At 37.7% G+C, this 23,601-nt stretch overlaps 1 protein-coding gene across 1 annotated transcript in view; it reads left to right on the top strand.

Moving 5' to 3' along the window:
- Window positions 1–8,160: 8,160 nt before the first annotated feature.
- The window catches only part of LOC134750990 (NADH dehydrogenase [ubiquinone] 1 beta subcomplex subunit 3), a 519,415-nt gene continuing 503,974 nt past the window's right edge, over window positions 8,161–23,601 (top strand). Inside the window, exon 1 of the mRNA XM_063686294.1 lies at window positions 8,161–8,170. The gene's annotated coding sequence lies outside the window, so the exon portion shown is untranslated. The remainder of the gene's footprint in view (window positions 8,171–23,601) is intronic.

Raw genomic sequence — 23,601 nt, 5'->3', positions numbered from 1 at the left:
ACGGAAGCTACTTCTTCGTTTTACATTAAAAGCAACGAGACATAATAACGCACTCACCTTGGAGCTATTTATTTATAACTATTATACAGTTAAATAAAATGAATTCAAATGTTTTGACCTTTAGCAAGTCTCAAATTTAATAAGGCTCTGTCTACTCGTGGAAACAATCTGATAAAAATTACATTCAAATTTTGACTCCCACACATAGTAAGGTGATGATGATCAATTTGTGTGTGTGCGATTACGTAATAATACAATTACATTCATTGTTTTGACGACCGGTCTGGCCTAGTGGGTAGTGACCCTGCCTGTGAAGCCGATGGTCCTGGGTTCGAATCCCGGTAAGGGCATTTATTTGTGTGATGAGCACAGATATTTGTTCCTGAGTCATGGGTGTTTTCTATGTATTTAAGTATTTATATATTATGTATATCGTTGTCTGAGTACCCATAACACAAGCCTCCTTGGGCTTACCGTGGGACTTAGTCAATCTGTGTAAGAATGTCCTATAATATTTATAAAAAATATATATATTTATTTATTATTTATTTATTCATTCATTCTTTTTTTTTATTCACCTCTTAAAATGATAACCTAAATATTTAGATTATTCTGCACTAAAAACGTAAGTATTTTTGGTTTAAATCCAACCTGAAAAGTGAAACCACATATATATAAAAAAATCGATCTAATTAGCCAAAAAGTATGAAATATCTATTCTTTTCGGAATTTCGGAGTGTCTCATAAGGTTATTTAATACTATAGTGACCTAATATCTAGATCGCGTAGTATAGGTCTAATTAGTTCTACTTGGAAAAATCCTTTTTCACCTCACTCTCTCGGAAAAATCTCAGTTTATAGCGCGAAATCTGCGTGCAAAAGTCTTTATCCGCTAGTGTGCAAGTCATTTAAATTTCGAACACGATGAATTACGGCAATATTACTAAATTTTTAATGTGTGCTTTTCTCTTGTTTATTTTGTTTGGATTTGAGTGTTAAATAGAGGGAAATTTAAATATGATTATTTTTATATTTTTATTGTTTTTCTTGCATCTCGCATTTTCATCGCTGTAGTGAGGTGAAAAGTTGTGTGTTCTGCGGAACACACAACTTTTCACCCAGCAGCACACAGCACAGCAGCAGCAGCAGCAGCAGCAGCAGCTTCACACAGCAGTGCGCTGCTGCAAAATTATTTGGCGTCTCGTGTCTTGAAAGCCTCGCTACGCTCAGGAATCTATCTTTGAACCATTCGCGTCGCTCATGGTTCAATCTTAGATTCATTCGCTCGCTCAGCTTTCAATTTCAACACTCACGCCAAATATCCACTTTGTAGCCTTGCATAACAAATAACTATTTCTACTAAAATGACGAAAAATTGAAATATTGAAAACATACATTTAGTAAGGCCATGTATTCAGTAAGTGTATCCATGTACCTACGTCCTAAAATAAACTTGACATTTACATAGCGATACGTATAATTACTTACAAATCGTTTTACCATTTATAAAAATACAATAACACGGTATAGTTACGATTACACCAAATAATTACATTTTAACCGGTAAATGGTGGGGCATTTTGTCCGACCTTACGCTTGTTCTCTGTGACACTCCACCGCGTTTTGGCGGCAAGCGCGCGCGTAACGGAACGCAGCCAACTTTTAAAATTTACTTTTTTATTTTACTTTTTTTCGTGTGAGTGAATGGAAAATGTTTTGATGTGTCTGTGAAGTGTGCTGGTGTGTTGTTAGAGTTTTCAGGTTGGTATTAAGATTGGGGTTATTTAAGTATGATGTTTACATTGAAAAATGTTTTCAGCGCTGACATTGCAACTTGATAAAAAAAAGAAAAAAATTTGTAGTTGAACCTGTTGAACATATAAATTGCAAAAAATTAATATTTTCCGCAACACACTTACTACAAAATGAAACGAACACTTGAGTTTAAGTGTAGATGTAAACATCTTCCATTTTAAAGTCGATAAAATAACAACAATACGAAAGGTCAGAAAAAACCGTCCAAGTGCGAGTCGGACTCGCGCACGAAGGGTTATGTACCATTACGCAAAAATGGCAAAAAAATCATGTTTGTTGTATAAGAGCCCCACTTAAATATTTATTTTATTCTATTTTTAATATTTGTTGTTATGGCGGCAACAGAAATACATCATCTGTGAAAATTTCAACCGTCTAGCTATCACGGTTCATGAGATATACAGCCTGGTGACAGACGGACGAACAGTGGAGTCTTAGTAATAGGGTCCCGTTTTTACCCTTTGGGTACGGAACCCTAGGTGCTCTCGTTAATGGTTCTTATTAAATTGAATTTGGCTATGTCAAAAGACATTCAAAATGTAGTTTCCTTTCTGCAAGGGGAGAAAGGGGTGCGGAAAAACGGTTTAAGATTACATTTTTTACGAATTATATTTTATCACGTTACAACCAAATCTTACTAATTAAGTAGTAATTACTACCATAAGTTCAGAACCATAATAAACCGTAAGTATACATACTAATAATGTAATAATAAAACAAGGTTAATTTTAAATTACAATTAATGAGCTTGGGTTGTCACATGATAATTTTTATTTAAGTATATTTATGCACTTACTTTGCTATTCATATGTCATGCCGCGTATCATTTGCTGAAAGAGATCGCTTTTTAATGATAAGACTTTATCAGTTTTTAGGGTTCCGTACCCAAAGGGTAAAAACGGGACCCTACTAAGACTCCACTGTGCGTCTGTCTGTCACCAGATGATGTATTTCTGTTGCCGCTACAACAAATACTAAAAACGATAGATAAACGGAACCCTTCGTGCGCGAGTCCGACTCACACTTGGACGGTTTTTGACTTGATGTCTACGCTTAAGGTGTAGAATAATAAACATATTATATTACGTTGTACCTAATATCGAATATGGAAAGCTATACCTAAATATGCTACTGCGATAAGCACTAAGGTGAGAGATATTCCTTTCTAATATTTACGAGCTTCTTAATCCATACTAATATTATAAATGCGAAAGTCTGTCTGTCTGTCTGTCTGTCTGTGTGTTACCTCTTCACGCTTAAACCGCTAAACCAATTTAGTTGAAATTTGGTATACAAATAGTTTGAATCCCGGGGAAGGACATAGGATACATTTTATCCCAGAAGTCACCCCTCAAGGGGGTGAAAAGGGGGGTGGAAATTTGTATGGGGAATCAATAACCGCTCAACCGATTTAGATGAAACTTGGTATGGGGATGGTTTGAGCTGTGGGAAATAATATAAAATAACTTTTATCCCCGAAATCATCCCTTAAGGGTGTAAAAAATGGGCTGGAAATGTATAGTGTGGACCAATTTGGGGGTGAATAAAGGATGGATTAAAAAGCAGATTTGTTTAAGAATTAAGACACCCAAATTACTAATTCCACGCAGACGAAGTCGCGGGCAAAAGCTAGTACTTAATATTTAAGTGCATTAACTATGAATAAGGTATTATGTAAATGTCCGGTCTATAAGTAATTGAATCTTTGCCGATACAGTTGCGTAGTCTGGTTTAGCAACAATACGGCAGGTTTCACATTACGCCGCTGAATTATTGGCTATCTACCGGACAGTCGCTAATTATTGGTTATAGATTGTTAGGTTCGAAAACACCAATTACAATTGTACGCACATTTTTATGGCCAGGTTTGTAAGCATTAATACTTATTGGACGCAAGCTGTTAAGGGGCCCACTGACTATCAGTTCGCCGGACGATATCGGCCTGTCAGTTAGAACAAAAATTTGACAGTTCCGAACACCTGACAGGCCGATATCGTCCGGCGGACTGATAGTCAGTGGGTCCCTTTAGTATAGGTTTTTAAAACTCCGTATCTGCATAAAAAAACTTTTTATTCCGTAAAAAAAGCATGTGTTTTTACCCGACTGCCAAAGGAGGAGGGTAGGTAATGTTTTTCGAGTGTATGTATGTATGTATGTCTGTTTCTTTGTGGCCTCCTGTAGCCTAAACGGCTTGATGGATTTTGATGTATGAGGTATCGTTAGACATTTTATCCCGAAAGTCCTACGGGATAGAGATAATATTTTCTTTACTTTCACTTTTAAAAGAATTAATAATAACTTGTTCTTTTTTTAAACTAAAAAGTTATAAATAAAAAGTTTATTATTATAAAAAAAAACAAAAAACCCGACTGCACAATAAAAAGAGGAAAATAAGCCCACAAGAAATATTGTTTAATTAAATGCTAAAACCAAGCTATGGAATGTAATCGATAGTTAAATAAATAAAAACTTATTCTAAATACTAACTAAATATAATTTATAAATGTTGATGGTAAGTATCGCAGATTCTTTTTCAGTAGATAATTTTGTTACTAGTTGTATAGTAGAAAAAGTATACATTAGTCGTAGTGGTAATTATAATTAAGCTTTTCCATCTCTTTTCAACCTCAATTCATTTGAACGTACCTACCATCGCCCACACTGTTAACTAACAGTTCGTAAACCTTATTACAAAAGGCATTAGATCCGCCAATGGACAGTTATTGCTGTTTGTACGCCGTCATATTAATATTATTGTGTCTAGTTGACCTTCCTAGAACTGCATTAGATCTAGGTTAGATTAGTCTGGTATGTATTGCAGTGGCTTTTAATTTCGGTAATACTAAAACCAGTGTAATAATGCAATAATTTAACTCTATATAAATGAGATAAACTGATAAATGTGACGTTTTCAACTAAAATGTACCACATTGTTGGTTGTCGATAAGGTTGATTTTAAATTGAAGCTTTATGGCAAAAGCGCCTTATTGACAACCGACAATAAGTACCCTTTTGGTTGAAAACGTCACAAATGTTTATATACAGAGTGATTCAGGAGACATGAGCAGGATCAAAACTACTCATTCAGAACCTAAATGATAAGCTACACCGTGCCAGTATTATTGAGATTAAAACATTTTTTTTTTGGTTTAAAAAAAGTTTATAGATGCATGGTCAAATTTAATGTCGACAGAATCTGGTTACTTTTGAAAACTCGTATCTCACTCAAGTATGACATCTATGTTCATTTTCTTTATAATCAAAGTGCTGTAATAACGGTAAAAGAGATCTTTATTAATTGCACGTTGTAGTGTGACCATTAGTGTAGAGAAGTACCTAAACCCTTAACCACTCGGCACTGCAGTGCGTCGGGGATGTTCGCCGATGCCCGTACGGATGACTTTTACGCTATTATACGTAAAAGAGCGGCATCCCTATTGCATAGATTGCAGGGTAGCACCAACGGTCTCCTAAACGCATTTGTCGTCAGAGTGGACTGCCCACGGATGAGGCGTTGGAACCAATTACATGAGCCTAGCGCATCATCGAAATAATTAGTTTTAATTAGTTTTTAGGTATTTATTGTTTTACTACATAGTGTACAGACTAACATAGATATAGGTAGCATATTATAATTTTTGTACTGACACTATATGGGTTCTGTTCTGTGCCTGAAATAAATATTTTCAATTTCAATTTAACAAAAAGTTTAAAAAGAGGAAAAAGGTTTGTTAGTTTTACTTAATAAATATGATGGTGAACGATCCATTACATTTACAGTGTGTCAAAATCGATGACGTAGTCGTTGACAGTATTTTGTTTTCAAAACCTGTAAATTATGCCAATCTACATGAATTGAAAAGTTAGGGAAGGTCTCCTAACATGTGCCTAACATCATAGTCGCGTAGCTACCTTAAGTACCGCTTTTAAAAATTAATTCTGGATAATGTATATAGGAAAGTGATAGTAAAATAATTCTTATATTAAGAAATGTCAACACAAATTCAGTCAAGAAATATTCCACTTGAAGGCGACGTGAAGGTTAAACTTATTTACTTATTCTAAAAACCGGTCGGTTCCGCAAATATCAACAATATTTGGTTTGGCTAGACATGATGGGTTAATCTAAATGTCAAGGTCGGGCTACAACATGGAGTCAAAGAACTGTTGCTATGTCGAAATAAAAACATAAAGTGATAATGATCACGATACTTTACAGCCTATTTCGGCCTCAGCGACAGCCTGTACTAAAAAAAAAACTAGTGCTAGACCTCACGAATTTAATGGCTCCGTCATTTTTAAAACATCCAAAAAACCTGCTTGGAACTTTGCTTTCAGCAAAACAGTTGGACATATAAAAGTATTTTAGCTCAAACTGAAACGGAGGCCATTCGCGCTAGCTCGGTCAATAAGCGTTTTACATGTACGTATTGACGCTTAAATTCAATTTCAAGTCAAATACATTACAACACACAAAATAAAAATTAAATCATGTTTCTTAGGTCTCAATTTTTTTTGTAAGCATCAGAAACTTTAAAAATAAAATAATGAATGAATGAAAATCTTTATTTCAGGCAACTAGTTTCCCATCAACAGATACCTTCAAACTAGCATACATATTATAAAAATATGTTTTCAAACTAAACACTATAAATCACATTGTCGCAACAGCAACCCCGCAGTGTCAGGGAGTCGGCCGCGGAACCGCCGGAACTTGACACCCTACGGCCAAAACCATAATGTCACAGGCTTAGGTTTTGGATATATTTTTCTTAGATAGGGGTCTCCACGCTTGCCCAGTGGTAGAGTTCACACGATTTGCGCAAATGTAAACAATTATTGGTTTGGCTAAAGATGATAATGCAAATGTCAAGGTCGCTTTACGACATGGAGTCAAAGAGCTGTTGTTATGTTGAAACAATGTTCGATATATTGGCGGCCCCATATTTGACGGTGGTTATAAAGCTCCTTGAGCCCACATTTTCATGCTATTTGAGGCCTTTAAATCTGTGTCAGATGTTTTAAGCAGCATCCCGGTAACGACACTTGCGTTCGTGGCTGTGTGTTTGAAATATGATAACTGTCAAATCACTATAGTATTTTTCATATATGTACTTGGGTATAGTGACAGCTTGAGCTACGCCTGCGTGAACCTAGCTTTAACCTTTTTGATCCATAGTAGTCAGTTGGCCTATTGCATCCACACTCATAGTGACCTATTTCCTCTACCTGTTTTGTCCTTACCATCGTCCGCAAAGTTCACTATTTGCAACCGTATTGCAAATACATACAGAAAATGTGGCCGGTTGAGTGTGGCTATTAGTAACGAATCCTATTATGGTATGTTACTACACTCTTGAATAGAGCTTACAATTAGTTATGTACTTTCCTGAAGATTCAAACAAGTTTTGATGTAACAAAGTAGGTACCGGTCTATGGGCACTGTATCTAAAATAGTACATAGGCCCCAATTAACTTTTGACTCTTTATCAACTTGAATTTAATTAAAAGACACGTGTTTCGTCTCTCTAGGAGGCATCGGAACCCCTATTATAAATTTCATTCGATAGCGAGACGAGCGTTCGCATTTGCGTTGTGTCTTTGTATGGGAATTTGAACAGCGCGCCAAGCGGGACGTTTTGAAATTCAAAATCTCAATACGTCACGTCACGAAATTTATACAAGGGGTACAGAAGATGCAGGAGTTGTTGACGGTCTATCGTGCGGCACTGTTTGACTAGCATGTTATTTTTACTTGGCATTTCTTTTATTAATATGGATTTCCGCAAAATGACGCTAGATTCTGTTAATTAGTTAAATTTAAGCTGATAAATTTTGAAACCCGATCGTCCAGCGGATAGAAAACTCGTAGGTATACATACCTTTCGTCGAGGATAGTGCAATACCGCGCAACTAACAACGTCGAAAGTTTTAAAAAACAATGTATAAGGAAATTGGACCTGACTGCTTTTGTTAGCTACGCGGTATTGCACTATCCCGAAGTCTATATATTTCTTAACAAATCTTGCGTTATCATTAAAGTAAAACAAGTAATTTGAATAGAATGCGATACCGGTCTATATCACTACAATAGTTCCCGCGGATGTTACTTGCTTCCAAGGTGTTTCGCAAATGAATTACCATTGAAGCGGCTTAAACCTGTAAATGATCTTGCTTGATTCGATATTTAAAAAAAGTATCCTGCACGCACAAAATATAGATACCTTACCGGTCAATTCGAACAACGTGATAATTACTAGATACGAGAACAATACGAGATCTAATAGATACGTTATAGTTTAGTTCTCAACTAGTTATCTATTGCAGTTCGATTCGAAAAAACCAATTGTCATTTCACGCTACAATTATTGTGACGTTTTGGGATATCCATTAGATATCCATTGGATGTCTAAGTAATATCTTAAGCAAATCTTAAAGAGATCGTTCAAGAGGACATTCGGAATCGAGAAAATGACAAATTTGACATGACTTTCTTAAATCTCCTTATCGTTTCTGTTTAATATCTAGTGGATATCTAGTTGATATCTAGATCATTGTTCGAATGAGGACTATCGTTTTTTTGCTCACCAGTTGGCGCCTCTGTTGATGGTGGTCCAAAAGACTAAAGAACAGCTGTCAGTCATTGAAGTGACAAGTGACATTTGACATTTCGAACTATGGAAAAGACCACCATCTACACTAGCGCCCCTAGCGGCGAATTCATACGCGTTAGCCCTCATTGGCCCGTTACAGTCTAACATACATATAATAATTATAATCTTAAAAAACTAAAAATTATTTTGGATATCACAACAGTTTTTTGCTGCGTCACCTGTTCTAGTGTAAGATTCGTCAGATTGTCACGGAACCGCCGAAATACCACATCCTTCGGTCAGAATGTAATGTAATGTCGGCGCCAAAGTTGAGTTCACGCCCACGACGACATGTAATGTCTGCGAGATTTTGGTATGAAGTAGTGTTTTTTATTCGTAACGATAGCAAGCTTAATAGCCAACAGAGACATTTTTAATTTTAATTTTAGTTTAAAATTTAGTTTGTAATTTTGATTTTTAAGGTATGTAGCTTAAAGGTAACGTTCGGATTCAGACTAAGCATTACTACTATCATTAGCATTATACTACTGGAATATTGCAACGCGACATTACTGCCGACTGCATTGCTACCGCAAATCGGCAGTAATGTCGCACTCCAATGCTGCAGCAATAATGCTAAATCAGAATGGCACCTTAAATACCTATCGTGCCCTTAAATAACATTCACATATTATTTTACGTAGTACCGTTTTTAGGGTTCCGTACCCAAAGGGTAAAAACGGGACCCTATTACTAAAACTCCGCTGTCCGTCTGTCCGTCTGTCTGTCACCAGGCTGTATCTCATGAACCGTGATAGCTAGGCAGTTGAAATTTTCACAGATGATGTATTTCTGTTTCCGCTATAACAAGAAATACTAAAAAGTACGGAACCCTCGGTGCGCGAGTCCGACTCGCACTTAGCCGGTTTTATTGTAATTAGTACAATCATTCAACTCAACTCTCCCGCCGATACCTATATTATAATCGAGGCTCAGAAAAACGCCCGTCATTTTGAGAACATAACTCTGTTCTATGGAACAGGGTTATGACTGAGACTTTCTTATATCAATGTCAACGATTAAAGGATGACTCACGTTAGACCGGGCCGTGTCCGGGCCGGAGCTTCCGGCGCTTACTTTTCTATGACATGACAGGTGATCACGTGATGCTTTCCATAGAAAACGAAGCTCCGGAAGCTCCGGCCCGGTTTAACGTGAGTCATCCTTAAATATTCCCCAATGACGTCCGTGCACTGCGAACGAACATTTTCGACTCATAAATGGGCACTAAATTATGGTTATGTTTTCAAAATTATCAATTTTCCGAGCTTTGTACTTGTATAATATAATACAAGCAAGACGCAGTGCAAATAATGTCATATAAATATAAAAACAAGATCAGACTCCAGAAGATCGAATACCGCCTCAATTACCAGTAGGTACTTACATTACAACGGGTTATTTGAGTAAGTTTGATCACGATCTGCTATGGGATACTGGCATTTGGGGATAGTTAAAATAAAATAGAGCGATCTCTAGAGTACCTATAGATTATGCAAGAGACAGTGACTCTTATGCCGGGGCCACACTGACGAAAAACGGCGGGAAACGCGGTTGATTATCGCGATAAGTCCAGTGTGGCCGTATGAAAAACGTTGAGTTAATGCGATAATTAATGCGTTTCCTGGCGTTTACCGTTAGTGTGGCCCCAGCATTAAGGGTCACACGAACTCATCACTTTAAAACGTCATGCTCAAATTAGACAAATGAAACTTGGCATGGACGTTTACATAACATACATGTATCTATGTCTGGTACAGTCGAAGGCAAAAATATCGATCCAGACAAATGGCTCAAAAATATGTGATCACGACTTTATTGTCTAAGGTGTAAGACCGTACACATATTTTTGAAACTTTGGAAATGTGTATATATTTATGCCCTTGACTGTACTAGTTTTCGTCACAAAAAGTTAAGTTTTTTAGCTATATAATACTTCTTTTAGCTTATAATTTATAGCAACGAAAACTACACAATTATAAGCAGAAGAAGTTGAAAATAGAGTTCCGGTTAATCCGGTTATAAGATTAGCTGAAAATCGTTGAGCATTAGACTTGACGTTCGTCGCGACATCTATTGTCGAGTAGCAGTACTGATAATTCCTATACTTGACGCTAGATGTCGACTACGAAAATATTAGTTTTGGACCCGTATGTCCTTAAACTGCGTCCGGACCCGGATATGTCCTTAAACTACGTCCAAAAGAGAGGCATGGGCACTGTGAATGACATCTCGCTTTGTGTGGTAGGGGACAGGACAGCGGATGTCATTCCAGATCTAGAGCAGAGCCCAACTGGGGAAGTACCTCCACCTTACAGAAAACCGCAGCCAAATAACACTAGACCCTACTCATAGTGTTGTGTTCCTGCCGGTGAGTAAGGTTGCCAGAGCTCAACGAGGGAGGGGAGTGTTAGGGTCGGCAACGCGCGTGTAATATATCCGGTGTTGCAGGCATCCATAGGCTACGGTAACTGCTTACCATCAGGCGGGCCGTATGCTTGATTGCCACCGACGTGGTATAAAAAAAATAGTCTTTTTGGTAACAAAACTGATGTGTGGAGTGAACACTCTATGTCTACTTAATTCTCTTTGGTAATAACAAAGAGTTGTTCTGTTTATAAGTTCATGTGCGACATATGAATTAAGTTATCCTGCTAGCCTGTTAACTTTTTGAATTAAAACTTTATAGATTTAAAGATATATATCTTTTTAATGTTGTATAATGTATGTTTTCTAACCGAACTAAAATATTAATTATACTATTAAACTTTCTGGAACAAAAGACATCAACGCGCTCGTGGCAACTTGTTCTACATTCCACTTAGATTAGAATAAGGCTCTAATAGTTTTGTTATTTTGGTTCAATAAACTGTATAAAATCCGGAACCGGATTTTAATCAGCGTAAAGGCTCACGCTAGACCGGCCCGGGGCCGGGCCGGAGCTTCCGGCGCTTCGTTTTCTATGGAAGGCTGAAGAATAATAAGTCGCAGTGGAAATTCTAGGAATATATTTGATTCGTAAAACCAGATGACTGACGGTTGATTGTACAGACATTACAATAACAACGGTTTCATAGCAACCTACCAACACTTCCTCTCAAGCAACCATCCATCATCATGAGAACACCCACAGCATCATCAAGCACTCAAGTCTAAACCTAAACCAGTCACACACCTTTCAAACTTAACTCGGGGCAATGGCTTAGTTAAGACATCGGCCAAGTTATCTTCAGTCGGGATGTATTCCAACTGAATCAACCCCTCATTAACGCAATGACGAACGAAATTGTACCTAATCTCGATATGTTTCGTCCGCCGGTGAGAAACAGGGTTGTTTGCCAACGCCATGGCGCTCTGGTTGTCTACAAACAACTTGACACTCTTAGAGTTCCCCTTTTTGATTACGTGACTGACTAACCTCTGGAGGTACACAGCTTCCTTGGATGCTTCAGATAATGCGACGAATTCTGCTTCAGTTGAAGAAAGTGACACGCACCTCTGCTTTCTGCACTCCCAGGATATCATATTCGGTCCAACTTCAAACATGTATCCTGAATAAGACTTTCTGTCTTTAATGTCGCCTCCCCAGTCAGCATCAACGTAACCTGTAATTAAATGTTTGTTACGTTCACCTTTTGACTTCCGAAATAGAAGGCCTAAGTCACACGTTCCCTTTATGTAACGTAGAACACGCTTAGCCGCCTTCATGTGTACAGATCGGCAACATTAATTATATTGAGCTAAGAAGCTCACAGCCGCCGATATATCGGGCCTGGTGTTGCAGGCTAGGTAATTCAATGCACCAACCAAAGACTGGTATCGTAATTGTTCCTGGCGATACAACTCTTCACCACCCCCATCTGCCAAAACCTTATGCAGATCCAGTTCTAGCGGAGTTTTCACTGGTTTGCATTGATCCATACCATGATCCTTTAGAACGGTTTCGATAAACTTCCTCTGATGTAGGAAAAACGTACCTTCTTTTCCTCGTTCTAAACTCATGCCTAAACATTGTCGAGCTTCCTCTAAATCCTTCACTTTGAAGTATTTGCGCAAACCGCTCAACAATTCCACCTTACTTTTAATATTTTCAAAAAATATTATAAAATCATCTACATAAAGACATATGAAAATATCGTCTTTAAAATATAAACAACTATCGTACTCGGAACGTTGAAATGACATTGACAACAATACATCTTTGACTTTTTCGTTCCACGAGCGACTTGCTTGTTTAAGGCCATATATTGCCTTCTGCAATAAACAAACCTTTTGTTTCTGACCTTCGCTGTCAAAACCTTCCGGTAATCGCATATAAACTTTTTCGTGTAAATCGCCATTCAGAATTGCAGTATTTACATCGAAATGATGCACCTGTAAATCATTTTCAGCGGCCAACGCCAGCAATAACTTAAGAGTTGATCTTCTTACGACGGGTGAAAACGTTTCAAAATAATCCACACCGTATGACTGCGTGAAGCCTTTTGCGACAAGTCTGGCTTTGTATGTTAGATTTCCATCGGCGTCATACTTGTACTTGTAGACCCACTTGCTTCCCACTACTTTGGCTTTTGGCGGTTTGTCAACAACCTTCCAAACGTCGTGCTCCTTCATTGACTCCAACTCACGTTCCATTGCTGCTTGCCACTCATGAGTCTCATGTCTCTCTGTAATGCTTCCTTGTATGACCGGGGCTCTCCCTCTATATTGCAGGTACCTTTGTAGCAATACAGTCCGCTATGTGCATTATGTAACCTATTCCTTAGAGGATACCTAGGTTCTGCCTCATTGTGCACATCAGCCGCTCTTGGTTCTTCGTTACGATCTTCAATAGTCGGTTCTTGTCCCGAAGCTACATTGAGTACATCTGACTCAGCTATACGAGTAGTTTCCGCGCAAGCTTCTACGGATACATCGGCTGCGTCCGAGCTCTCTACCGCATCTTCATAGGACTCTTCTGCCATTGACGTATTCGGAACCGTCTTTGAGTAATGACCGATTTCCCATACAAGATCATTGTCTTCATCTTGAACAGTCCTCTGAGACGATATCAATTCTACATTTGAACCAGTTTCTGACGCCTTTAAATCAGAACCTTCAATAAATGTAACGTCTCGACCTGTTATAATCTGTCTAGGATTGCTAAGATCCGCAAAGCGATAACCTTTAGTATCTTCGCAATAGCCGACAAAAATATATTGCTTTGCCTTAGCGTCCCATTTCTTTCTCTTCTCCTTCGGAATATGCACATAGGCCGTTGAACCAAATACTCTCAAATGATCCAACTTCTGTACTTTCCCTGTCCACAGTTCTTCCGGAATCTTCCCATTGTTGGCGCTATGAGGCAGTCTGTTTTTGACGTATACTGCTGTGTTACAAGCTTCCGCCTAAAACTTCTTATTTAAGCCTTTATCCATAAGCATGGTCCGTGCCATTTCTGTAATCGAACGCAGGGACCTCTCCGCGACTCCGTTCTGTTCTGCCGTGTAGGGAACTGTCAACTGGTGCCTTATTCCCTTGCTGGAAAGAAATGCATTAAAATCTTTATTAACGAACTCAGTACCATTGTCCGTTCTCAATTGTTTGACTGTCAAACCTGTCTCATTCTCCACATGCGTCACAAAATCCTTAAAGAAGCTTAAAGTTTGCGACTTTTCCTTAAGAAAATAAGCAAACATTTTTCTAGTGAAATCATCCACAATGACAAACATGTAATGAGTACCCCCGTAAGAACGTTCCGACATTGGTCCACACAAATCGGCGTGTAATAAGCCGAGTTTGTCATCAGCTCGTCCTGCTTCACCATTTGGAAAGGGTAATCTATGTGCCTTACCTCTTATACAAGCGACACAAGGTTCCATTACGCTTTTACCTCCAAGCTCGATCTGCGGAAGCTTGCGTAAATCGCTCAGATTTACATGCCCAAGCCGCCTATGCCAAAGCGCCAACGAGTCCTTAACTTGAACTGTAGCCAAAGCCCCTTCTACAACAGGAAAACAGTCATCCAACTTATAGATACCTGAGACTTCACTAGCAGTCATCACAAGTTTACTCGTAATTTGGCCTATCGACCGGTGAATCATCCTACAACCATTAAAATCAAATATCACCTTCCACCCATTCTGTACCAACTTCGATATCGATAAAAGATTTACTTTCAAGTCGGGTACATAGTAACAATCTTTTATAGGTAACAAAACTCCTTTTAGTCTTACCATAATGTCACCATTACCCTCACTTGACATTTTGTCATCATTCGCACATGTCACAACATTCTTATCAGTTATCATAAAGTCTCTAAACCAGTGCTTCTTGAAACTCATGTGGTTCGACGCACCGCTGTCCAGATAAAATGCCGAAGGGCTGAAGGAATCGTGTACCGACAGTGAACAGTGTAGAGCAACTTTCTTCGACTTTGAAGAAACCGTTGATACGCCTTCGCTATCCATTTCCTTTACCAGCTTCGGGCAATCTGATTTCTTGTGACCCTTCTTGCCACATCTAAAGCACTTGAGCTTTAATACTGAATGTTGACCTTGTTTCTTTGCTACTAACGCCGAATTCGCAACTGAGGAATCATTCGAAGAACCCTGGCCGGAATCCTCTTGTAACAGCTTCTGACGGACATTTTCAGAGGTAAGCGTCATACCTGAGTGTTCTAATGCCATTCGCAATGGTCTATACTCATCAGGTAGACCTCTCAATAGCACTACGGCTATCAGATCGTCATCAAAGCTCTGATTAATCTCCTTAAGCTTTTGAGCGTGGCTCATCACGGATGCAACATATTCATGCATAGACTTGTGATATTCTAGCTTTTCATCCAAGAGATTATTCATTAAAGATATCCGCCGGTTAATACCTTTATCTTCGAATATAGCCGCCAACGCGTCCCACACCCTCCTTAGCATAAGATAGATTTTGCACATACGGGTACAGATGCGGCTCCAGGTGTAGACATATTAACGTGAAAGCCTCCTGATCCTTCTCTATCTCTGCAGAATCTTCTTTCTTCGGTAGTGTTGACGTGTATTTGAAACACTTTTCGCGAACGAGTAGCATTTTTATTGCGAATTTCCATGACGTAAAATCTTCTAATCCGTTTAATTTCGTAACAGAAAATTTTGTAAACTGGGCCCATAACCTGAAGAATAATAAGTCGCAGTGGAAATTCTAGGAATATATTTGATTCGTAAAACCAGATGACTGACGGTTGATTGTACATTGTACAGACATTACAATAACAACGGTTTCATAGCAACCTACCAACAAAAGCAACAAGTGATCACCGATCAGCCGGCAATGAAAATGACCCGCCCGGTCTGTCGTGAGTCAACCTTTAAAAGTCGTTAAAAACTTTCAACCCTATTTTCACCTCCCTAGAGAGGCATAATAAAAAAAATATTTCCTTAGCACTGAGTGCTGGCAGTGAATGTTCACTGCCAGCACTCAGTGTTAATAAAAATCTATATTATTCTTCAGTAGGTATATATTTTAAATTTCAAGGTCTCTTTCATTGGTTAAGGCCCTGCGTTGTTTGTCAGTAATAAAGTAACAGAACTTTTTAAGTAATCATTTAATTTCCAATACTTTAAGATATTATTATTGAACATTTGAAGGCACAATCATTGCTTTGTCTGAGCTATGAAAATTATTATTTATGTTCCAAGTACCAAGCCAATAAACATCTCTAGTTGTAGATTGCAACATAGATTATCAAATAATCATAATATATACGGCGGTTTCGATAATATATTGTACTTGTAGGATTACTATATATAATTGCCTATTCAAATGGCCATAAAACTTTGCCAGAATAATTGTAACGTTTTTAGGCCAAAATGAGTACCTAGCATAAACAATTGGACATACTCCAAATTTTAAAATCTTTCAAAGCAAATGTTTTAAATTAAAAAGTGGAAAAATCACCTTTTCGGGCAAGATATTCCAAAGGGTCGCAAGTAGGTACATGCATCTTGCCATTTTTCTTTTAATTAAAAAAAAATATTTTTTACTGACTGCATCTGCGTGATAAAAAATAATTTACGAAATATTCAACAGCTAGACAGCCTTACCGGAAGGGTTAAGGATGACTCACGTTAGACCGGGACGTGTCCGGGCCGAAGCTTCCGGCGCTTCGTTTTCTATGGAGGGCATCACGTGATCACCTGTCATGTCATAGAAAAGTAAGCGCCGGAAGCTCCGGCCCGGACACGGCCCGGTCTAACGTGAGTCATCCTTTATATATATAGCGAAATAATAATCGAGCACGGTTAAAAATGTGTTTTTCGATAATGGGACAATTATATCGCGGCGCAAGCACGAGGCGACTTTTAAAATGCAAAAAAATCGTCACCTTGACATTCATACAGCTTTTACTTTATAGTAAAATATCCCAGCGAAGTGAGTTGTGGGTGTAATTAATAAACAAAACACGCCGAACTTTTTAGAACTCGCTTCTGAATAATCGAAGTTACGTTGTCATTTTAAGGGGCTACCTGTGGTTTTCATTGATTTTTGACAAGTTTTGAATCGTATCTCCTACTTTTGCACTACATATAGAATAATAAGACAAGCGGCTATCGGTTCTTCAATCTTTTATCTCCATTTTTGTCTACCGGATTGTGAAAAAAATGAATACTTATTTATTTATGATTGTTTAAAACATTGTCTAAAAAAACACTTTTTTCGTATCTCGATTGCTGTGAAAGATCTTACTTATACGAAGTCTACATATTTGGGTTCGTCTTAGACGTCTCTAAAAATTTGTCTAAGGTTTTAATTTTAAACTAATTAATACAAAAGTTATGGCCAGAAAACCAGTTTTTTGGCCTAAAATTGTTCAACTTTGATGGCAAATATTTCGAAAACAATGAACTTTGAAGTAAATATGGGATAATATATTGCTAAAATTCGTTGCTGTTAATATGATAAGCTACAAAAAACATTAGAAAACTAAGGGATTCAAATCGAAGGTCATTGGGGCATGGGATCCCCTTAAAATGACATGCTTATAATATAATACATACTTAAGGTATGAACATCTACGTAATATATATCTGTTTGGTACTAGTTTTCGTTGCAAAAAATTGTTATACAAAGAACATGGAGGGTAGAAGTTGTACAGTATACAAAACATCTACTAGCTATAATTTCTTGGTACATATTACAATATCTAGCAACGAACTATTTGTATATATACCTATTATGTTACTTGAAAAATTAAAAAAATAGAAAAATGAAAACTGTTTATGTCTGTTAAACAATACAGGTTAATTTACAAAGGTCAAGATCTTTTAATAGGTACAACCTAGAGTCTATACCTACCTGTGTCAGGAGACCTTGCTTATCCATCATGTTAGTTAGTTAACAAAAAAATGACAAATTTAAGTATTAAGATATGTTAGTCTGTATCTTTAGATAGTTAAATAAACGTAAACAATGTGTTTTTATATTTTCGGGTACTTTTTTTTTTATACTTCGTCGGTGGCAAACAAGCATACGACCCGCCTGATGTTAAGCAGTCTCCGTAGCCTATGTACGCCTGCAACTCCAGAGGAGTTACATGCGCGTTGCCGACCCTAACACTCCTCTCCCTCGAGCTTTGGCAACCTTGCTCACCGGCAGGAACACAACACTATTAGTAGGGTCTAGTGTTATTTGGCTGCGGTTTTCTGTAAGGAGGTACTTCCCCAGTTGGGCTCTGCTCTAGCTGGAATGACATCCGCTGTCCTGTGCCCTACCACACAAAGCGAGATGTCATTCACAGTGCCCATACCTCTCTTTTGGACGTAATTTAAGGACATACCCGAGTCCAAACACTTCGGGTCCAAAAACTTAAAACATTTATCAGTTAACCAACCAAATATAAAACTGCCCGGATCTGTTCCTGATCGTTCTGGCTTTAACCTATTTAATTTAATGGTGTAATGTTTGATCTACCATCAACTCACGCGTTGTTGCGCGACAACAAAGTATAGATCACTATAATGATCATTATGACTATGATCTACGCTACACTCGTGAACAGAGGTCAATACCGTCATTAGAATGACATAATATCATGGCTAAATTCTACACATAACGACGTGTTTGATAAATACTTACTGTTTGATAAGTACTTATTTAAACAAATTCATTCTAATTTAATATTTATTCAAAAAAAAAAATTACAATTATATTTATAGTAAAATACTTTATTAAGGATATAGGGCGACGCTTAAGAGAAAGGGGCGGCGACCCTCGCTCTGGTTCTTTCCTCGTCCAAAAGATATCCCTGGCCATTCAGCGAGGTAATGCCACCAGTATTTTTGGCACATTTGGTCCGGGGGATAATCAGAGTCGGGGGTAATATTGTATTTGTTATAATTTAGTTTTACTTTTTTGCATTAATTACCTTTAGCTTTAAGTTTATTTGTTTTGTTTTAATTTGTTACTAACAACTATGAAGTCTGTTCTTCGAAATAAAGATGTATCACGTAAAATACTTATTTTATCTTGAACACAGCACATAATATAAAATTAAAACTAGAAGTACTAAACCTAAAAATAAAATTAATTATAATTTTAGCAAACTAACAGGCAATGTATAGGTAGGTATATAAAAGGCCTATGTCCCGTTCCGACTGTCACCTAGGCCAAACGTGCCAAAAATGCTAGCGGTATTGCCGCGTTGCACGGCCAGCGATATTTGCTATATATTCTAATTGAAACTGTCGATGTCGTTACCAATATTAAGACGAAAGGGGAGGAAGTCAGCTGACCGCTTTTTCATACAAATGTGGGCCCGATTTTCCTCTCTGGATATTAACGTTATTGATTTTTTTACACAATTTGATGTATGTTAACCACAGCTATGCCCCTTCGTTTAATTTTTGATCAATATTCTTTTTGTTGCCAGTGTTAATTTAATTTGCCTCAGAACTGTGTGACATTATAATAATAATAGGTGGTACCTACAGTACCGGCCAATACGTTTTTACGGTATAACTTTATTTATTTACTTGTGAGTGACTTCCACCTCACTGCTTTAGGTAGTCTAGTAGAATTCTATTGTACGGCGTTGTATTTCAGTGCAGTATTCATCATATATTTGTATAAAATGACTAGCAAAATATGCAATCTACAAACTAACCTATATTGTTTACTCTATACAAGCTCATACATCAAAAACACTTAAAGGTGATATATTATTGGCCGGTACATATAAATTATAAACTGAAATAAATGTCATATTCGTAGAAAAAAGTGACCAAGGCCTTCACTACCCAGGGCTGGAATCGAACCAGCGTCCTCTGCTACCGCAGCAGGTGCCTAAGCCCCGCGGCCATTCGGGCCACGGCGGCATGTGCAATTTCTTGAGGGCTTATGGCACCCCCTCGCCATCCCTAAAGGTAGAACAGTAAAGTTCGACTTCCTTACCGAATCAACTCAGGTAAGGTTATTTCGGTTATTTTATTTATTTATTTTTATATAAAAAAAATGGGGCAACTACATAGGCCCATATTACAAATACCTTACAGACTAAATATATATGTGCATTTTATCAACTTAAAAACTAAACACTAATTAGGCGACAACGGCGTGGCTTCGTTTAATCGTCTGGTCTTGTGTCGGATTCGTCAGTTTGCCCCGGAACCTCCGAAACACGACACCCTTCGGCCAGAAGTCGGCGCACTCGATGGGCACGAAGAAAAGAGTTGAAGTGCACGTAGTGGCGCGATCGAAGCTGGAACACCCTCAGCGTGTAGCCGGTCTTCTGGTGTACATACTCCACCACTTCAGCAGCCGTGGCGGTGTAATGCAGGCGCGGTACATACAGCAATACTAGCAATCCGCAAGCCAGAATTAGCCGGTTCGGCGGTACCACACTGAGTCCTACGAGGCGCCGAGCGCGCCTTCTTCTTTCTTGACACCAGAGTGAACTCCTCCTCATCCACACTGGAACCAGGGAGCTTCTCTTAACAATAAAGTCGCGTCCAGATCATTTTGAACACCTTTCCCGCTTAACAACTTCTGCTGCTGACTGTACCGATATCGGAAAGCTCAGTTTCTCAAGCACACTGTCCCTTTCGTTTGTTATTGCTGTTTCGAGGTTAATAGCCGTTACATAATACTTACGTTTGCAATTTGCATCTCTTTATGCTATGTACTTGTAAAGAGGTTATTGAGATGAGAAATTAGTAAGTTGATTACGATTTAATTGCGTCCTATTATAATACACTGCATGTTTTGTGTGTTTGTTACTCAATCACGATCTCATCTGAGTGAACTGCGTCGTGGATATTCACCGGCCAATTGTCTTCATAAAGCACGTGCCTTCCTAAACCTTGACATTGGCGGAATCATCGACAATATCGATGGAGCATGCCCAAAGATTGATTGATTGATTTAAAATCTAGATGGGTCTTACGCGATATTATTTAATTATTTTTACGTTCAGCTTCAGCTGGGTTGCACCAGCTGCGGTCACGGATGACTGACGTCCCACCAAAATGTCAATGAAGATATGGGTAAACAACAATACATTTTAATCAACAAGTTTAATATGTATACCGCATGTACACTTAACAGACCCGTAACGATTGTTATTAATAAACTTTCATTTTCATTTTCATTAATAAACTACTCGAAAATAGTTTATAATAAACACAATGTAACAGTTTTCGCCAGAGTTGTTTTTTTCATTTTTCCCTTAATTTAAATATTTGTTATATTGGTCAAGCAAATCTTGTCAGTAAATAAGAACAAAGAAACTATATTCATCCTTTTCTTTTGGGTGCTAGTACTAGTGTAAGACAAAGATAGTATGATTCTCTTTGTCTATGTTTGAAATGAGACAGTCCTTTGACAAACTATACCAGGAAGCTTCACGCTTCTCGTTTCTGTGGCATTCGTGTTTTACGTTTAGTGGTTAGACAGTACTAACCTAACCACTTGATAACTCAAACACATAACAGAACATAACCCGCGGCAATCCGCAATCGAAGATTTAACGTAACTTGTAACGGTTACATAAAACACACGAAAAAGGTTCTAAGCGACTTCGTTATACATGTAACTTCACGTTTGCTTCACGTATTCTACAAAAACTACGAAAACTATATTCATATTCAACTGTAGAATTCCTAGCGTGAGACGTAATTTAGTGCAGAGATATTTTGAGTCTTTTGAGTGAGCGTGTTGTCGCCTTCTTGAATGCCTATTATTACTTACTTATGTATTACCAAAGATAGATATAACTCCGTAATAGATGGATACAGTCTAAGGAAAAAACGTGCCTCGAAAATCACGAAAATTTGACTCTCGATCAGATGGCGCCACTAGTTTTGGCCTACACTCGTATAGAGGGCGTTGACTGTTTCGTTTGTTATTTATAATTTTAACGCATACCAGTGAAAGAACATGGGTCAAAATCATATAAAAATAATTAATGCAAATAAAAAAATAATTTATCCATATTTAAATACATTTTAACGTATTTTTTTAAATCTTCATTTTTAGTTTTAAAGTATGTCGATAGATGGCAGTGAATTTACAGTGGTTACAAAATTTACTATGACAGTACCGCTCTATCTTATTATATCCTCATTGGTATTACTCTCTTTTTTTTTCTTGCCTCTTAGTCTTCATTGCTAAGTTAATTTGTATTTTAGTTACTCCCTTATTAGTTATCATTTGTATACGCTCTGTTTACATATGTGGCTGCGATAGTGCGCAACCTTAGTATAGTACCTATTAGTTTGTATCATGTCACTACCTGTGAGTTCCTATAATTGGCTTCCTGTATCAACTATAATTTTTATGTTAATGTCACAGCTGTTGGATCTCCAAATAAATAAAATAAATAAATAAAATAAAAACTGCCGACACAATAAAAATTACCTTGGACATTTTAAGAGTGACATGAACGTCGCCGCCATACGATCGAAGATACGCTCAAATTTTAAAACGAAATTCTGATATACCATGAATTTTAAATGAACATTCAAGTAGCATTTATTTATCGGCTCAATTAAAACAACGCTTCTAAGAGATCACTGCGGTACGATACCAATCTGTCAGTGTCAAAAGTGACGTTTTTGGTTGGAGAAATGTTACTTTTGACACTGACAGATCGTTATCGTACCGCAGTATGGATGGTATAGAAAGGATGCCAATCTCTTAAGGCAGAATTGTTGCAAAAGTGACCGCTTTCAGCTTTAAATAATAGTTCCTAATCTCTCCGGTGGCGCTAGTTAGGCTCTGGGACATGAGTATAACATGAACCATATAAGGTAACAAATAACCCGACCAAATTACGTAGGTTGTTTTTGGTAGTATTTCGGTGTATGGTGGCGCCGCCTAATTACTGTTTTTTGATGGACACTTTTCATACATAGAGATTTGGCTTCTTTATATAGTCTCCATGTACCGCAGTGATCTCTTAGATTTCTTATGCCAGCACCACACTTCGCTGTATTTGGCAAATATTCGTGTTGCATCCCTTTTGTTTTGTATGTCAAAGGAAAGAGATGCAACACGAATATTTGCCAGACGAAGTGTGGTGCCTGCATTAGAAGCATTGTTAAAATACGGCCGTATGTCTGGTACATATGTTTAGCATAATTATTTTCCATCGTATTTTCAAGGAAACGTACGAACGTGTCTTGCTATTTCAGTCAGTCCCGGTACAAAAAGTACTGAGGTTGACTGAAGTAGCATGAAAAATACGAACGTTTCCGAGAAAATACGATGGAAAGCAATTATGCACTACATCTGTACCAGTTTTTGTTGCTAGAAATTGTAACACAAAGAACTTTCTTGGTTTAACAATTTTTTATATAATTTAAGCATTCCGATTCGAAATGAGAGCTTAACTTAGATTGGATAAGAGCGGCATTTTGGTGGCAGGTTCGTGTGACTCTTAACACATTGAGGCATAGGTATTTTACTGCAATTCCTTGTCGCTTCGGTGATTTTTGCGTTCTACTTTTACTGATTTTACACATAATGTATGATACTTATCTTGAAATTTAGTGACCTTTTGTGCCATTTACTTATTAAGTAATAAGACCGGTTGCGAATAAAAGCATAATAATAACTAAAAATATCCTACCAAATTTTCGGTTTCGGCCAAAAAACTGGCGCCGAA

This window comes from Cydia strobilella, chromosome 21 (genome assembly GCF_947568885.1).
Source record: "Cydia strobilella chromosome 21, ilCydStro3.1, whole genome shotgun sequence".
In the NCBI taxonomy this organism is placed as follows: domain Eukaryota; kingdom Metazoa; phylum Arthropoda; class Insecta; order Lepidoptera; family Tortricidae; genus Cydia; species Cydia strobilella.
This window is presented reverse-complemented; position numbering and strand designations above follow the sequence as displayed.